Source organism: Anolis carolinensis, chromosome 1 (genome assembly GCF_035594765.1).
Source record: "Anolis carolinensis isolate JA03-04 chromosome 1, rAnoCar3.1.pri, whole genome shotgun sequence".
NCBI classification, from domain to species: Eukaryota; Metazoa; Chordata; class Lepidosauria; order Squamata; family Dactyloidae; genus Anolis; species Anolis carolinensis.
In genome coordinates, this window is record NC_085841.1 from 175,383,441 (window position 1) to 175,399,433 (window position 15,993).

Sequence of the window (15,993 nt, forward strand, 5' to 3'; positions counted from 1 at the left end):
GTAAAAATTAAGTGGGGTTCAGAGCACTAGCTACTTTTAGTAAGTATTATTTGGGATCATCACAACAAAACTACCATTTTATCAGTATGTTGATTCATCAAGTAGGAGTATGGCAAATTTATTCTGTTCCAGAAAAATGTATCTGTGTGGGAAGGTAGGAAAAAAAATCCCCCTTTCCCAGGGGCATTTTTGTTCTAATAAACAAACAGTTTCCCCAGACAAAACAAACAGACCTTGTGACACAAGGTTTCAGATTTTGTTGCTAATGTGGAAAATAGGCATGTGCGATGTATTAAAAATTGGTTCTAAAATGGTTCTTCAAAACTAGGGGACATTGGTGCTTCATTTCTACAGTGTTTCTAATGTTTTGGTGATGAAAATTTTGGAACTCTAACGAAATTAACTAAATTTTGGTATTACAGTAGAGTCTCACTTATCCAACATTTGCTTATCCAACGTTCTGGATTATCCAATGCATTTTTGTAGTCAATGTTTTCAATACATCGTGATATTTTGGTGCTAAATTTGTAAATACAGTAATTACTACGTAGCATTACTGCATACTGAACTACTTTTTCTGTCAAATTTGTTGTATAACATGATGTATTGGTGCTTAATTTGTAAAATCATAACCTAATTTGGTGTTTAATAGGCTTCTCCTTAATCTCTCCTTATTATCCAACACATTCGCTTATCCAACGTTCTGCTGGCCCGTTTATGTTGGATAAGTGAGACTCTACTGTATTTCGTTAATGGCAATTGTGAAGGTGCAATAAGGAAAACAGCATTGTCAATGGGGAAACCGGAAGGCCCCAATGGCGCTTTGGGTTAAACCCTTGTACCGGCAGGACTGATGACTTGAAGGTTGGGTTGCTGACCTGAAGGTTGCCAGTTCGAATCCAACCCTGGAAGAGAATATGAGCTCCCTCTATCAGCTCCAGCTCCATGTAGGGACATGAGAGAAGCCTCCCACAAAGATAGTAGAAACATCAAATCATCTAGGCGTCCACTGGGCAACGTCCTTGCAGACAGCAAATTCTCTCATACCAGAAGTAACTTGCAATTTCTCAAATTGCTCCTGATATGAAAAAAGTGGGGAAACTTCAAGGCCTTCTCTCTCCCTCATTTTTTGAGCTATCATAATGCAACTTCCTTCCGTGGTATAATACATTCCCCACTCTTAGCCCACCAAATTTTAAAATGTTTTGCATATCCATTCTTTTTAAAGGAATTTTCAAAGTTCTTATAAAAAATATTTTTAAAAAATACAATTTTGAATTTTGAATTTTATATACAATGACACTAGGTAACAGGAGATCATTCCCCTCAACTTTCAGAAATATTAATATATCTACTGATTTGTGGGAATATTTTTAAAGTTTTGTCAAAAGTGTTTTTTAAGCCACAGCATAGAATGTCTCTCATAACCAATCGAAGAAACCAATATTAAATAATTCAACATTTTCATAGAATCCCAGATTGGAGGGGATCCCCAAAGGCCATCTAGTCCATCTCTCTTTTTCCAGGCAGAAGGGCACCATCAATACTCTATTGATAGTTGGCCATGGCATGCAGCCTCTAAATTAAGAAATAAATTATTAATGGTTGGGGGTCACCACAGCATGAAGAACTGTATTAAAGAGTCACGGCATTAGGAAGGTTGAGAACCATTGTTCTATAGTTTTGCGAAGGAACCCCACCGGAAGTAGTTCTACATAGTGGGACGGGAGCTGGCGTGCTCCATCCCAAAAACTATAGAGGATCCAGTGTACGCCGCCGCCGAAAGTTACCTCATCTGATGAGGTTAAAAATCAACTCAGGCTGAGGAAAACTGCTGCAGCTTCTCCTAATGTGTTTGAACATCCTTATGTGAGGAGAGGTAAGACATAAAATTATTATTATTATTATTATTATTATTATTATTATTATTATTATTAATGATTTAACTATATTTACGACACTGAGGGTCCTTCCAGACTTACTGAATGCTCACTGAAGCAGGTTTAAGTGTTTGGCGTGGAATTAAGTTTGCACACCTATAATAGTAATAATGATAATAATTTTATTTCTTATTCGACTCTCCGCACAGCTTGAGGTGGGTTACAACATTCTTAAAATACACAATCAAAACACGTAATCATTTTAAAACACTGTAAAATACACATATTAAAGCATATTTACATACCATACATATTAAAATACACAAACAAAAATTAGACATACATTTGATGTTTAAAAATTGTCATTAAAACTGTCTGGGTAGGCCTGCCGGAAGAGACAGGTCTTCACTTGTGTCTTAAATTCTGACAGCTGATTGAGTTATTGGAGCTCTAGCAGTAGGTCATTCCACAACCATGGGGTGGCTGATGAAAAGGTTCTCTGGGTGATGGTTGCCAGTGGGGCTCTGGCAGGCTGGAGCAGATGCCCCCAGAGGACCTCAGTGTTCAGGAAGGATTATACGGGAGAGTAGAAAACCTGGACCCAAGCCATGTAGGGCTTGAAAGTCAAAACCAACACCTTGTACTTTGCCTGGAAACTAATTGGCAGCCAGTGGAGTGACTTTAGGATAGGTGTGATATGTTAATTCCTGGATGTTTCCATAACCAATCTGGCTGCCATATTTTGAACCAGCTGGAGTTTGCGAACTTGATACAAAGGTAGCCCAATGTAAAGTACATTACAGAAGTCCAATCTTGAGGTTTCTAGTGCATCCGCTACCATCTTTAGGTCCTCCAAATCTAGGAAGGGGTGCAGCTGGCAGATCAGCCAAAGCTGATAGTAAGCACTCCTGACCGTCGCATCTACCTGAGCTGACATTTGGAGAGACGGATCCAGAAGCACTCCCAAGCTGCTAACACAATCTTTCAGGGAGAGTGTAACCCCATCCAGAACTGGTTGACACACCTCCATCCTCAGATTAGGACCCTTGATGGCTACCGTGTTTCCGCGAAAATAAGACAGTGTCTTATATTATTTTTTACTCCCAAAGATGCGCTAGGTCTTATTTTCAGGGGATGTCTTATTTTTCAATGAAGAAGAATTCACTTTTATTGTTGAACAAAACAATGAACACTTATTCTATACTGTACAGTAGTTGTCATCACAAACTAACATAATCAAACCAGACAAACTGTGACTTCTGTCAATAATTTCTTGTTACTACCATTTTTTCCATATACAACTGGTATGTACATTTACCAATCCTGCATGCTCTGGTGGGTGGCAGGCATGCTTCCAAACAAAAACTTTGCTAGGTCTTATTTTCGGGGGAGGCCTTATATTTAGCAATTCAGCAAAACCTCTACTAGGTCTTATTTTTTGGGGATGTCTTATTTTAGGGGAAACAGGGTAGCTCCTCTGTTTTGTCTGGATTCAGTTCAATTTGTTTTTCCTCATCCAGCCCATTACCTCCTCCAAGCACACTATCCTTAGATGTAGCTGTTTTAGAAGGCATGGAGAAATATAATTGGGTGCCATCAGCATACCGATAACACCCTGGCCAGTGCCTACAATGATCTATCCCAGTGGTTTCATGTAAATATTAAAGAGCACTGAGGATAGAATGGCACCTTGTGGGACACCACATAACAGCTTCTTTTTAGAGGGGCAGCTGTCCCCAAGCAGCACCATTTGTTTTCACATGAATATTGATACTGGTCTTTCATGCACAGGAACCTAGAAAAATGTTTTACGTTAGGAGGCTTTGAACTTTTGTTTCTTAAGGAACAACAACCCTGTCCCAATGCACACACTTCCACAATGCCTCTAGTCGCTTTGGCATGTGAAAGCAAGGGGGGTCTGGCATTGAAAGCCAAAGACTTTAGAAACCAACAGGGCTTGTGCAAGCCTTTGGCTTCACCTAAAGGAGCTCTTTGCATCCTGGTCACTGAATCCCCCAATACTAATGTGTGCACAAGTCTAATTTTACCCAGCCTGTTAGCTCAAGAGCAGGGGTGACATTGGAAGAGGCTGCATGCTGAGCTCCCCCCCCCCCCCCCCGCCCAATCTCTCTCTGACATCCTATCCCACAAAAGGAGAGCAAACCATCCTTTCCTGACCTGTGTTCCCATCCCTCTCCTTGCTGTATTTTTTTACACAGACAGAGGCAATGATTTTAATGTCCCAGTGAACAAACCATCAGAACAGATCAGCCTCAAAGGGCAGACTTCAATAATGTCACATCCTTTCCTAGGCACAGATGAGGCAAGAGGAACCATTTCAATTGCTGCGTGTGGATGTCATATCACTTGTTATGATTTTTTTAAAGCATTCTTTGAGACCTAAACCAGCCTTTATGTGCAATAAAACAAGAATTTAAATAAAGAAAGACTTTTCCAGACCCTTTTGAGATAGACCTCCCCACAGGAAGGCAGAAAGAAAGATACTGAAAAGCAAGAAGGACATAATAGGAAATTAGAGGAAATGAAGCCATCAGAGTCTGTACAGAGATGAGCTGAGAAAAGCTATACGCCTACATGAGCAAATCTGACATCTCCCTCTGGCTGGGAACCTGATAAATGGAGACATTGTCCATTTGGCTAAATGAGAGAAAGTTAGAAGATTTCTAAGCTGACAACTTTTACCATCCAATAGCGTGCTTGCAAAATTGTCATTGTACCTGGTTTAACCATCCCACTGTAACCCTCCATGTGAAAATGAAAAGAGCATTAGCCATAGGGGTAAAAAAAAAAACCCTACTCTGCAGGTCTGCAAGTAGTACAGGGAGTTAAACTAGATGTGACAAGGCACATTCATGACTATGGCCTCACACTTCTGTCTAAAAAATTATGGCACCAGGGAGAGGGGAATTGAATCAGGACCACAGAACTGGGGCTGTGCCTTCATTTCATTATTAAAACAATCCCCATGTCTGTTATTTACCCTATAAATAAAATCATATATGGAAGATATGGTATGAGATCTTTATAATATAGGAAATTATCACATGAAGCTGCTATTCCAAGGCAGTTACACAATCATAATGTGCACCCTTGCTATCACACTTCTGCTACACCATATTTTTTAAAATACGAGTATAAGCCTAGTTTTTCAGCCCTTTTTTTTAAACCAAAAAAGCCCCCCTCAGCTTATACTCGGGTGAGGGTCCTGGTTGTCTTATATTTGGGTCAGCTTATACTCGAGAATATATGGTACATTTATTATTTTTCTCTATTATTATTGGTATTATTACATTTATTATTTTTCTCTATTATTGTTGCTACTATTACATTTATTTTACTCTATTTTTATTATTATTATTAATACATTTATTATTTCACTCTGATCTTATTATTATTATTATTGCATTTATTATTTCACTCTGATCTTATTATTATTATTGCATTTATTATTTTACTCTATTTTGTTATTACTTGTATTATTGTCCTGTATTTATTATTATTATTATTACATGTATTATTTTACTCTATTATTATTAAAAGGATACATAAGCACATTTACATTGAAGAAGATGAGAATAATGATTTGATCAGAGTTGGACAGTCTTATCTTAAATTTGAGCTTTATGTAAATATTCAAAAACATTTGATGCCTCAATTAATGTAATTTTATTGGTATCTATTTTTATTTCTGAAATTTACCACCCTTGGCTTATACTGGAGTCAATGTTTTCCCAATTTTTTGTGGTAAAATTAGGTGCCTTGGCTTATATTCGGGTCGGCTTATACTCGAGTATATACAGTATATTTTTTCAAGTTATGTTACAAATGTGGGTATAAATAAAAATGGAGCTACTATTAAAATAATTTTAAAAATATTGCCTCAGGAATAGCAAAGAAGGGGAAGAGGGAGAGGAGGAGAATTTTACCCCCAGTGCCACTTCAGTGCTTGTATGCTGGTACAGAAGTGGTAAAGCACCATCACAAAAGATAGGTGATAGGGCCATTACAAGATTTACAAACTTGATAAAGGATTGGTACAGCCAAAGGATTATAGCACTCAAAAGGTTTCCTTATCATGATGGATTGAACATGAACTGAGTTGAAGGACAACAGGGGGGCATGAGAGATTGTCCCTACAGTATGACTGATTAAGTGTGGACTAAGCTGAGGAACAACAAAGAGAACCTCCCTGACATAGGTGTGGTGAGGCGTACAGGAACTAAAGACACGAAAGGAACTGTGAAAATTACATGAAAAGGAATGTTATGTTTATTACCATGAAACGAAGCTATAGACTAGAATTGCTCCTAAATGATATAAAAGAAGAACCTCTTCTGATATGGCTTTGTCATCAAATGAAACACTGCATCAACGTTCCATCACTTCTGCAAAGGAAATTGATCAGTTCTTTGCGAGAAGATTTATGAGTATGGGAGTATGAGTAAATGTGTGTATGAATGTTTACTTGATGCCAAGGTAATGTATGATTTTAAATGTTGACTAAAAGTGACATGCATATCTGGTGTCACTGGTATATTTTTCAGAGCCTATAGTCTCAAATGTACAGATTATTCGGTTTTCCCTCTTTTCCAAAGAAAGAACACAAACTGTGCATTTGTGACACCACCAGATGTTTCGTGTCTGCCCTCCATCTTGATCTGCTCCAAAGGAAGGCATGAGGACAGCAGGAGACCATTTCCAGGAACAGACAGATCTGTGTGTGGACTTGCTGTCAGGTTCCGGGATTTTTTGCCCCACTTTTAAAACCCACATTTTGGCACTGTCTGTAAGTGCCTTTAGTGGACAGTAAGTTGAACATGAGCCAACAGTGTGATGCAGCAACTAAAAAAGCTAATGGGATTTTGGGCTGCATCAACAGGAGTATAGTGTCTAGATCGAGGGATGTCATGGTGCCCCTCTATTCTGCTTTGGTCAGACCTCATCTGGAATAACACTGTGCCCAGTTTTGGGCACCACAATTAAAGGAGAATATTGACAAGCTGGAACTTGTCCAGAGGAGAGTGACTAAAATAATTAAAGGTCTGGAGATCATGAAGCCCTCTGAGGAGCGACTTAAAGATTGTCTGTTTGGCCTGCAGAAGAGAAGAGTGAGAAGAAACGTGATAGCCATGTTGAAATATTTGAAAGGATGTCAAATATGCAGAAGAAAGCTTGTCTTCTGCTGCCCTGGAGACTACCACTCAATGTAGCAATGGGTTCAAATTACAGGAAAGGAGATTCCACCTGAACATTAGGAAGAACTTTTTGGCTGTAAGAACTTTTCAGCAGTGGAACTTTTTGCTTCAGAGTGTATGGAAGCTCCTTCTTTGGAGACTTTAAACGGAGGCTGGATGGTCATCTGTTGGAGGTACTTTGTGCTTTTTCTGCATGGCAGGGGGTTGGACTGGCTGGCCCGTGTGGTCTCTTCCAACTCTATGATTCTAGGATTCTGTCTGCATGAGTGTGCTAAAAGTGAAATCCTAATGCTCAGATTAGGATTATATCCCCGTTTGGCACTAACTGAACTGTTGTGGAGAAAGTGTCAAGCCATCATTTATTCATGCATCTCTTCTTAATTTTATTTGGTACCTTGGTAGACATTCTTATTGCTATCAGTGACTAGATCTGGTGCCTTATAAGATGCAGCTAGTGCAAACATCCCCAGTTAAGAATGACATCAAATACAGTATACCTAAGAGGTAGATCTCCACACAGTAAATATAAGTCTTCTCTCTGAACATGAGTGTTGTCGAGCAAATTTAGGGTTTGTCCCTGGAGCAGGGACGAACCGATGCCCTCTGACCGCAGGATTCGATCCTGGCCAGCGGGGGCACTGCGAATTAAAACCCTATTTCCCACAATAATCTCACCCAAATTCTTGAAGAGAGAGAACCAAGTTGTCTTTATTTCGAGTCAGCTGACGCGGATGTCAAGACGCAATCATTCGCAGTGATGACATGTCACATAATACATTGCAGCAATTTTTATAAGCAAAAAGACAGGCGGAGCAATTCAAATCTCTCTCCCCGCTTTTCCCCGCCCAGTTCCACTCTGATTGGCTCTTTGACTGGGTGGCTCGAAATCCCCCCAATCAGATGGCTTCCTACAGTCTACCAATCAGGGACAAGGGGCGGGCTAAGCAGCGATTAATGGACAGCCAAGCAGATTAAGAAAGGATGGATGAGTCAATATGTCTAATCTACATATATGTCTGACACGCTGGTATTGACAAAGGGAGAGCTGTTTCCTGAATAATTGTGTGGATGAAGGGTGAGCTATTCTTCCTTCTGATGGCCTGCTCCGAACTCAGAAGGAGGAACAGCCCGAATAATTGTCCATGCAAGAGTAGGTGATAATCTCCTTTGGGCAGGGGGGTGTAGCTGTCTGCACGTAGCTGAGTCAAACCTCAGTCACTCTATTTTTTCATATATGAGGCATTTTGGGAAGGGAGACATATAGGAATACATTCATAGAATCAGAAATCATATTGCCCACTCCCAGCCACCCAAAGGTCTAGAGTTCATAAAGATTCATACAAAATCCAGAATCCAAAGGAAAGATTGTAAAGCATGTGGTTTAAAACTGGCTTTTTTCCTTTGCTAACTCCTTTGTCTGGGTAAACAAAAGGAAGTGCTTCTGTCACTGGTTAAAGAAAAGATTAAGGAAGTTGTTATCTCTTGCCTCAGGCTAAAAGGTCAAACACCTTTTGTGCAGAGAGTTTTAGTAAACCACAGTAAACCCCAGTAAAAAGTCTCAATCACCTTCTACTATAAATTATGAAATATAGAACATAAAGTCTTGATTTTTGAACTATCTTTTACAAAGTCCGGGGGGGGGGGGGGGTCACCTCGATCACATGAGGATGCATGTATGTCCAAGTCACATGTATACTCTCCACTTGGTGAAACTTCCCCATTTGGCTTCTACTGATTTTTTACCTAATACATTGCTTAACATGAATGGTCATTCTTCTAACATAAACAATTCCATATTTCTCTCTTCTTTTCTGCAAAACCAAAGACCCATATGCTAAAAAAATATACTCATCCAACCTTTGTTTAAAAAACTACAGATAAGAAGACTCTACTATGCTCCCTGGCAGCATATCCCACTGTTGAACAGCTCTTATTGTCATGAGGTTCTTCCTAATGTTTATGTGGAATCTCTAGTCTGTGTCCTGGGCTCTAGAGCGGCAGAAAAAAGCTTGCTCCCTCCACAATATAATGTCCTTTCAAATATTTGGATGTGGCTATCATGTCTTTTTTTTCTCCAGGCTAACCATACCCAGCTCCCTAAGTGACTCTTCATAGGCTTGGCTTCCAGACCTTTACAGTGTGAGATGAGCCTTGGTTTGGAGTCAATTGTATGGCCTGAAGCAACTAGCTACTTCCTGTTTGTTCATTCATCATTATGAAAAGAAACTCAAACAAACTGACGGTAGAATCCGCATTGATTTTTATGGGAAGGAGATGATGTTTCCATATGTTTGTGGCCTCTATTGGTCTGAGATGGGCAGCAGTGGGATATACCTTGGAGTGCCAAAGCATGCCTGCAGAGCACATAGTGTGCCATTTGCCAACTGTTTTTATGGCAGAGAGAAAAGCACCATTTTCCAGTGCTTTTGATGCACATTCCCCTGCGTTCAGATTGTAGTTAGCCCCAGCAGAGGACAAAAATTCAAAGCAGCAAATATAGGTCATTCCTTTGGGGAGGGGGAGGAGTGGGTGCAACTGTGGCAGAATGAGGAAACACAACTGTGTGGCTTGGCACAGACATGTCAGCCAGCCTTGCTGCTGCTCAATGTCATTTGTTTGACATCATGAGACTTAGCATGCGTCACAGAGAGAAGGAATTAATATACAATAGAGGGTTGATTCCACAGATAAATCAACCTTCTTCCAACATGCAGCCATAGGATGAATATACAGCTTCTGAAAAGGGGAGCAAGGAATAGGATGGTGAAGCAGAAGACAAGAAAACAAAACAATACACAGAAAAAATGCAAAACAACAAAAAATCAAACCTTTTTTACAGAAAAAAATACAGAGAGCAGAAATGAGGGAGGGTAGAGAAAAAATTAAATGAGAGAGAAACATGGTTATTAATAAGCAAGTGTGGGCTGGCAGAGAGGAGAATGGGACCTGGGGCTTTTTCTTTGCAATTCAAAAACAGCCAAACCAGAGCCTTTGCCTACTTAGCATACTCTGCTCGCCTGCACAATAATTCAGCTGGTCTGATGTGGGCTTCAGCTATTGTATCATGATAAGCCACACATACATCTTTGATGTGATTTCTTTTGTCTTTTTCCACAGGCCATTATGTCATGGGTTGTATCAGCATTACCACCATTGTCTGCATGGGCTGCTGTTTTTAATAACAGTTTAGTAGCTCATTCACGCAAGTACATACATTGATATATTCCAAGGAATTACTAATGCTTACATTTGCAAATTAATCTATTGCAGAAAAATCACAGAGTTCTGCAAGGGGGGGGGGGGGTTGCCAGTCAGCTACATTTACCTACTAGTGAACATTGCTTCCTAAGATAGCTGACGTGGTTGATTGGCAATCCCCCTTCCCTTGTCAGTGGGGCATTTTATGCTTATCAGTTACAACTGTTTGCTTCTTTCCTGAAAACCTGATAGAAACTTTGAACATGTTTAAAGGATTTTAACTGGAAATTATTAAATATTGTTTATATTTAATCTTGTTTTAATGTTTGTATATTTGTATATTTTAAATTGTATGCTGATGCTTTTATGTTAAGCTTGCTTGGAGGGTGCTTCCAAATAGGGGAAAAATCCAAGACGAAGCGGGTTTAAAACCCCTGCTTTGGTGTGGGTTTTTGTGCCCACACCTCTATCCAAAACCCAGGCTTTCCCGGGGGGGGGGGGGTGCCTAGATGCCCCTCCCCCCCCCAATTTTGTGTTCCTCCCCCGCCTCCTGGCACATCATTTCTATGTGCCAGGAGAACTGCTGGAGCAGCTTAGTGGCAGCCTGCTACGTTTAAAAAAAATTTAAGACTAGTGTAGGTGACATCTCGCACCTTTGGGATCCAGAATCCCAAAAGTGAGAAGTGGCTGTGGGGGCTGACCCCTGGGAGTATCTGGGGGTGAGTCCTCACAGACCCAATATCCCATTAGACCCGGGCCTAACTGCAGTTGTTCCAAATTAATTCACTTTTACCGGTGGCGTCATTTGGACGCCGCCGGTAAAAGCTTATCAGGGGCTTATCTGGAAGGACCCTGAATCTCCTGTGGGAGAGATAAAGGGGGGTACAAATAAATATAATAATAATAATAATAATAATAATAATAATAATAATAATAATAATAATAATAGAAACCTGGGTATGGTTTACGAATGGGACACTGAAGAAGGAGACAGAAGGCCTGATCCTTGCAGCCCAGGAACAAGCCATCAGAACAAATGCAATTAAGGCCAAGATTGAAAAATCAGCTGATGACCCAAAATGCAGACTGTGTAAGGAAGCTGACTAAACCATTGATCATATCCTCAGCTGCTGTAAGAAAATCACACAGACAGACTACAAACAGAGGCACAACTATGTGGCCCAAATGATTCATTGGAACTTATGCCTCAAGTACCACCTTCCAGCAGAAAAGAACTGGTGGGATCACAAACCTGCAAAAGTATTGGAAAATGAGCATGCAAAGATACTGTGGGACTTTCGAATCCAGACTGACAAAGTTCTGGAACACGACACACCAGACATCACAGTTGTAGAAAAGAAAAAGGTTTGGATTATTGATGTCGCCATACCAGGTGACAGTCGAATTGATGAAAACAACAGGAAAAACTCAGCCACTATCTGGACCTCAAGATTGAACTTCAAAAACTCTGGCAGAAACCAGTGCAGGTGATCCCGGTGGTGATCGGCACACTGGGTGCCGTGCCAAAAGATCTCAGCCAGCATTTGGAAACAATAAACATTGACAAAATTACAATCTGTCAACTGCAAAAGGTCACCCTACTGGGATCTGCACGCATCATCCAAAAATACATTACACAGTCCTAGACACTTGGGAAGTGTTCGACTTGTAATTTTGTGATATGAAATCCATCATATCTACCTTGTTTGCTGTGTCATACTGTGTTGTTGTGTCAATAATAATAATAGAAACAGCCCATGGCTCAGCAACCAGGACTATGCATGACCACCATTTTGAGTAACACTGCGTTAGACAGCTCCAGCTCCAGAAATTATTTATTATTATTTATTTATTTATATTGTGTCTTTCTCCCCGTGGGGACTCAAGGCGGCTAACAATCCCATACTTAGTCAAGTTTAAAAAGCACAATACAAAAGTTAAAAAACAATTGAATAGTAAATGTGGTAAAAATATATTAAAATACAATAAATACACTTAAAACAGCCTTTAAAGTTCACAGCTCTCTCAATCCCACCCACACTTCCCAAAACCTGCCACTTATCCTTCCCCAAATGCCTGCAGGCAAAAGAAGGTCTTGATTTGCCTAAGGAAGGCCAGCAGGGATGGGGCCATGCTGGTCTCTCTTGGGAGGAAGTTCCACAGTCTGGGAGCAGCCACCGAAAAGGCTTTCTCCCATGTTACCACCATGTGCGCTTGTGTGAACATGTGTAGTGTACATTATACAGGCAGTCCTTGGGTTACAAACATCCAACTTACAAATAACTCATAGTTAAGAACAGGAAGTGAGAAAAGTCTACCCCCTTGAAAGGGAAATTCACTCCTTAAAGAGTTATTAAAATGGGGAAAAGGTGTCTTCACTGAAACTTCATTACCAATCCTTGTTTCCACAACAAGCCAAATTTTCCAAAATCCTAATGATCACAGGAACAGAAAGTGAAGTGAAATCTTCTGAACAGACAGCAAAACAAACACCACAGTGGTGTTAAGACTTTCCTATTCTCTCCAAAGCTAAAAAATATTTGGCTGGAGTTAATCTTGAAAAATGTACCTGTTCTGACTTTCATAATTTTATTTATTTATGGCATTTATATTCTGCCTTTCTCACCTCGAAGGGGACTCAGGGCAGATCAAATACCACATATACGGCAAATATTCAATGCTAATTATAACTATGATAAGACAGAAAACAGATAGAGAGGTATATAGGCCTTCCCATCTTTCTGCATCTTTGGAGGCTGTGCTCGATTCCGGCCTCCAGAGGTGCTGTTGCTCCATCTCCCTGCTGAGAGCTTTATTTGTTCATAAACTTCCTCCTTTTTTTACTGAAACGCTGAGCCTAAATAAATACTTCCCCGCTTTTAACACAGTTCCTATTTATCTACTCACATTTGTTTTCAAACTGCTAGGTTGTCAGAGGTCAGGAGCTCACCCTGACTTGGGTTTCAAACTCTCAATCTTCTGGTTGACAGGATTATTGCAGCTTGGTGATTAACCTGCTGCGCTAAAGCCCTGTCCTTAAAGATTCATCTTAAGAACAAACCTACAGAACTTGTTCGTAACTTGGGGACTACCTGTACAGTTGGCCGTTCATATTGTGGGTTTAAATTCTGCAGCTGTGATTATTCATGGATTTGATTAGTATATCGTTTCTAGGAATTTCTAGATCATCCGGGGTGACTCTATAGCCAACTGCCATTTTCAGAAACTACCTTCACCATCTCATCTGGGCAGTGGATATTTCACATCAGCAATCAATCAGGGTCTTCCTTGGTCAACATTGTTTACTAAAAATAAATTTCGATAATTTCCATAATGGATTTTTTTTTCTTATTGGTAAATTCCTTTCATGGTTGAACAGAAAGTGGATTTTTTGTTTTAAACAAACAAATCATTTTGATTAACTCTCCAAATTTTCAATATTAGTTGTTGGGAAGGAAGTTTTTATGGGCGTATGATGTGGTCACGTGCAGGCATGCCTTCAAATTCTTTATTGACTTTTGATTATCCTATTAACATCACAGGGTTTTGTTTTGTTTTGTTTTGTTTTTTAAAAAACAAGGTCTATTCAGAGGTACTTTGCTATGGCATTTTAACAGATTAGCCTACTTTACAAGGTCGGTGTACAAATAGCTCCAGAGCTTGCTTGCAAAAACTAAGCAGAGCAAAGGGAGGAGCAATCAGGCAGCCATTACTGGAAGTACAGTCTGACTGGCTGATGTAAATGGGGAGAGTTGCTTAGCAACTGGAGATGGGCGGGGCCAAAGTGACAGTTGGAGTTATGCAGCTAGAGAATTCATCTTTCAGTTAGGAAGCCAGTTGGTTGGTGTTTGGAGTTTAAACATAGAGATAGGTTTGGGAAATGTGTTTTTAAAAGGAACCCTCTTTGAAGAATATAGTTAAAAGCATTCAGGGAAGGAAGACTGAGAACTATATTGAGACTTTATAGTTTAGAGTGCTGGTGTTAAATCCCAGGAAGAGTAGATTTAAAGGTTTAAATTGACCTATTTGTATTTCCTGTGTGAAGGAACATATTTCCACAGAATTTAAGTTATAAAACCATCCTTTGTAGAAGAAGAACCTGGCTTGTTATTGAACCCTCTACACATCTTTGCTTTTCAAATACAAATAAACATAATATTCTTGTTTTGCTTCATCTGAAGAGTTTGTGTGTCTTCTTGAACATCTCAACAAAGAGGTGGCCTGTCAGTTTAAAATCCTGACAGAGGAGGTGGCTGAGGTGTAATAAAATGGTGGCAGCCAAAGCAATCTGAATATTATATTGGTGGCAGCAAAGAAGAAATATAAATGAATGAAACATATAACACCTTATGAACAAAATATCAGTTTTGTGCATCCCCTTGCTCGTATCCTCTGCAGTATTCCTCTGAATATTGCTAGCTGTACTTGGTATTCCTTGGCAGTCCACCTTCCAAGTACTAACCAATTCTGACCCTAAGGCAGGAATGAAGGGGTAGGAGGAAATGGCCATATAAGGAGGTACGAGCAGGCCAGGAACACAGCCGATGGGTTAACACATGGTTTCCCTGAAATCATGTGTTTTGAGAGAAACGAAAGTAATGAAATGTAATACTGCACCACAAATATGCACCAATGGTTTGATATGTGGGCGGTCGTAAACTGAACCCACTGAATTGTATAAATAGACACTCGACCCTGTCTGCGGGGTTCTCCCTTTTCAGCATCTAGTTGTGCGTGGGATGAACCTCTGCAGCTGCAGGAAACTTTTAGTAAACTGCTTTCTTTGGAAAAAACCTCCAGTTGTCTGTCTCCTACTTCCACTGCGTCCGCACAGACACACAAGCCGAGAAGAGGGGAAGTCTGGTTTCCGCTACATTTTCTGGTGACCCCGACGTGATTCCACAATAAGACGGACCAGGAGATCGGAGACGGATCCCGTTGGCGGGACGGTCCCAACTCGGCGGTGGGGGCCAGAGGCAACTACCGTGAGACGAGAAGGGGCCCCTGAATATTGTAAGACCGGCTGCGGTACTTGCCTCTGATGCCAACGCCGGCCGACGGTGGGAGCCGCAACGACAGCGAGGTTCCAAAGAAACCAGGCAGGGAAAAGGATCCAGGGAAAAGTCCAGGGGCGAAGGTTGGTCCGACGTCTACAGCAATCTGGCAAGTATAGTGGTTAAAATGAGACACTAAGGGAACAGCGCCGGGAGGGACACAAAGGTTCCCAGGGAGGTATAAAGGGGTTCTGTCTTGTTATTCCTGACACACACCGTTGAGTGTCCAGGTGCCCAGTCCAAGGCAGTCCCCTCTATTAGGCAGGATGGGAGGCAGTGGGTTCAAATCCACCACCCCATTACAGTGTATGTTAGACAATTTCGGCTCAGTTGCAAGTAGAGCCGTAGAAGGAATTCCCCAGAGAACAAGACTTGTGAGGGTGCCCCAAGACCAAGTCGTGCAGGGCTCATGAGGAGTCGCAACTCCCGGGAAAAGGAAAAAAAAAAAACTGTTTGATTTCTTTGTCATGTGTGGGGAATAATGAGTTTCAAGTTCTGCATGTTTCGTGGTAATATTGAAGTGAAAATGAAAAATGAGTCTATAGATTTACACAAAAAATGTTGAGCACAAATATCTAGAAATGTTTTATTACGGTTGAAAAAAAAATCTGATTCGAAGAGGGTCTGTGTTAGTTTGCTTTTGCT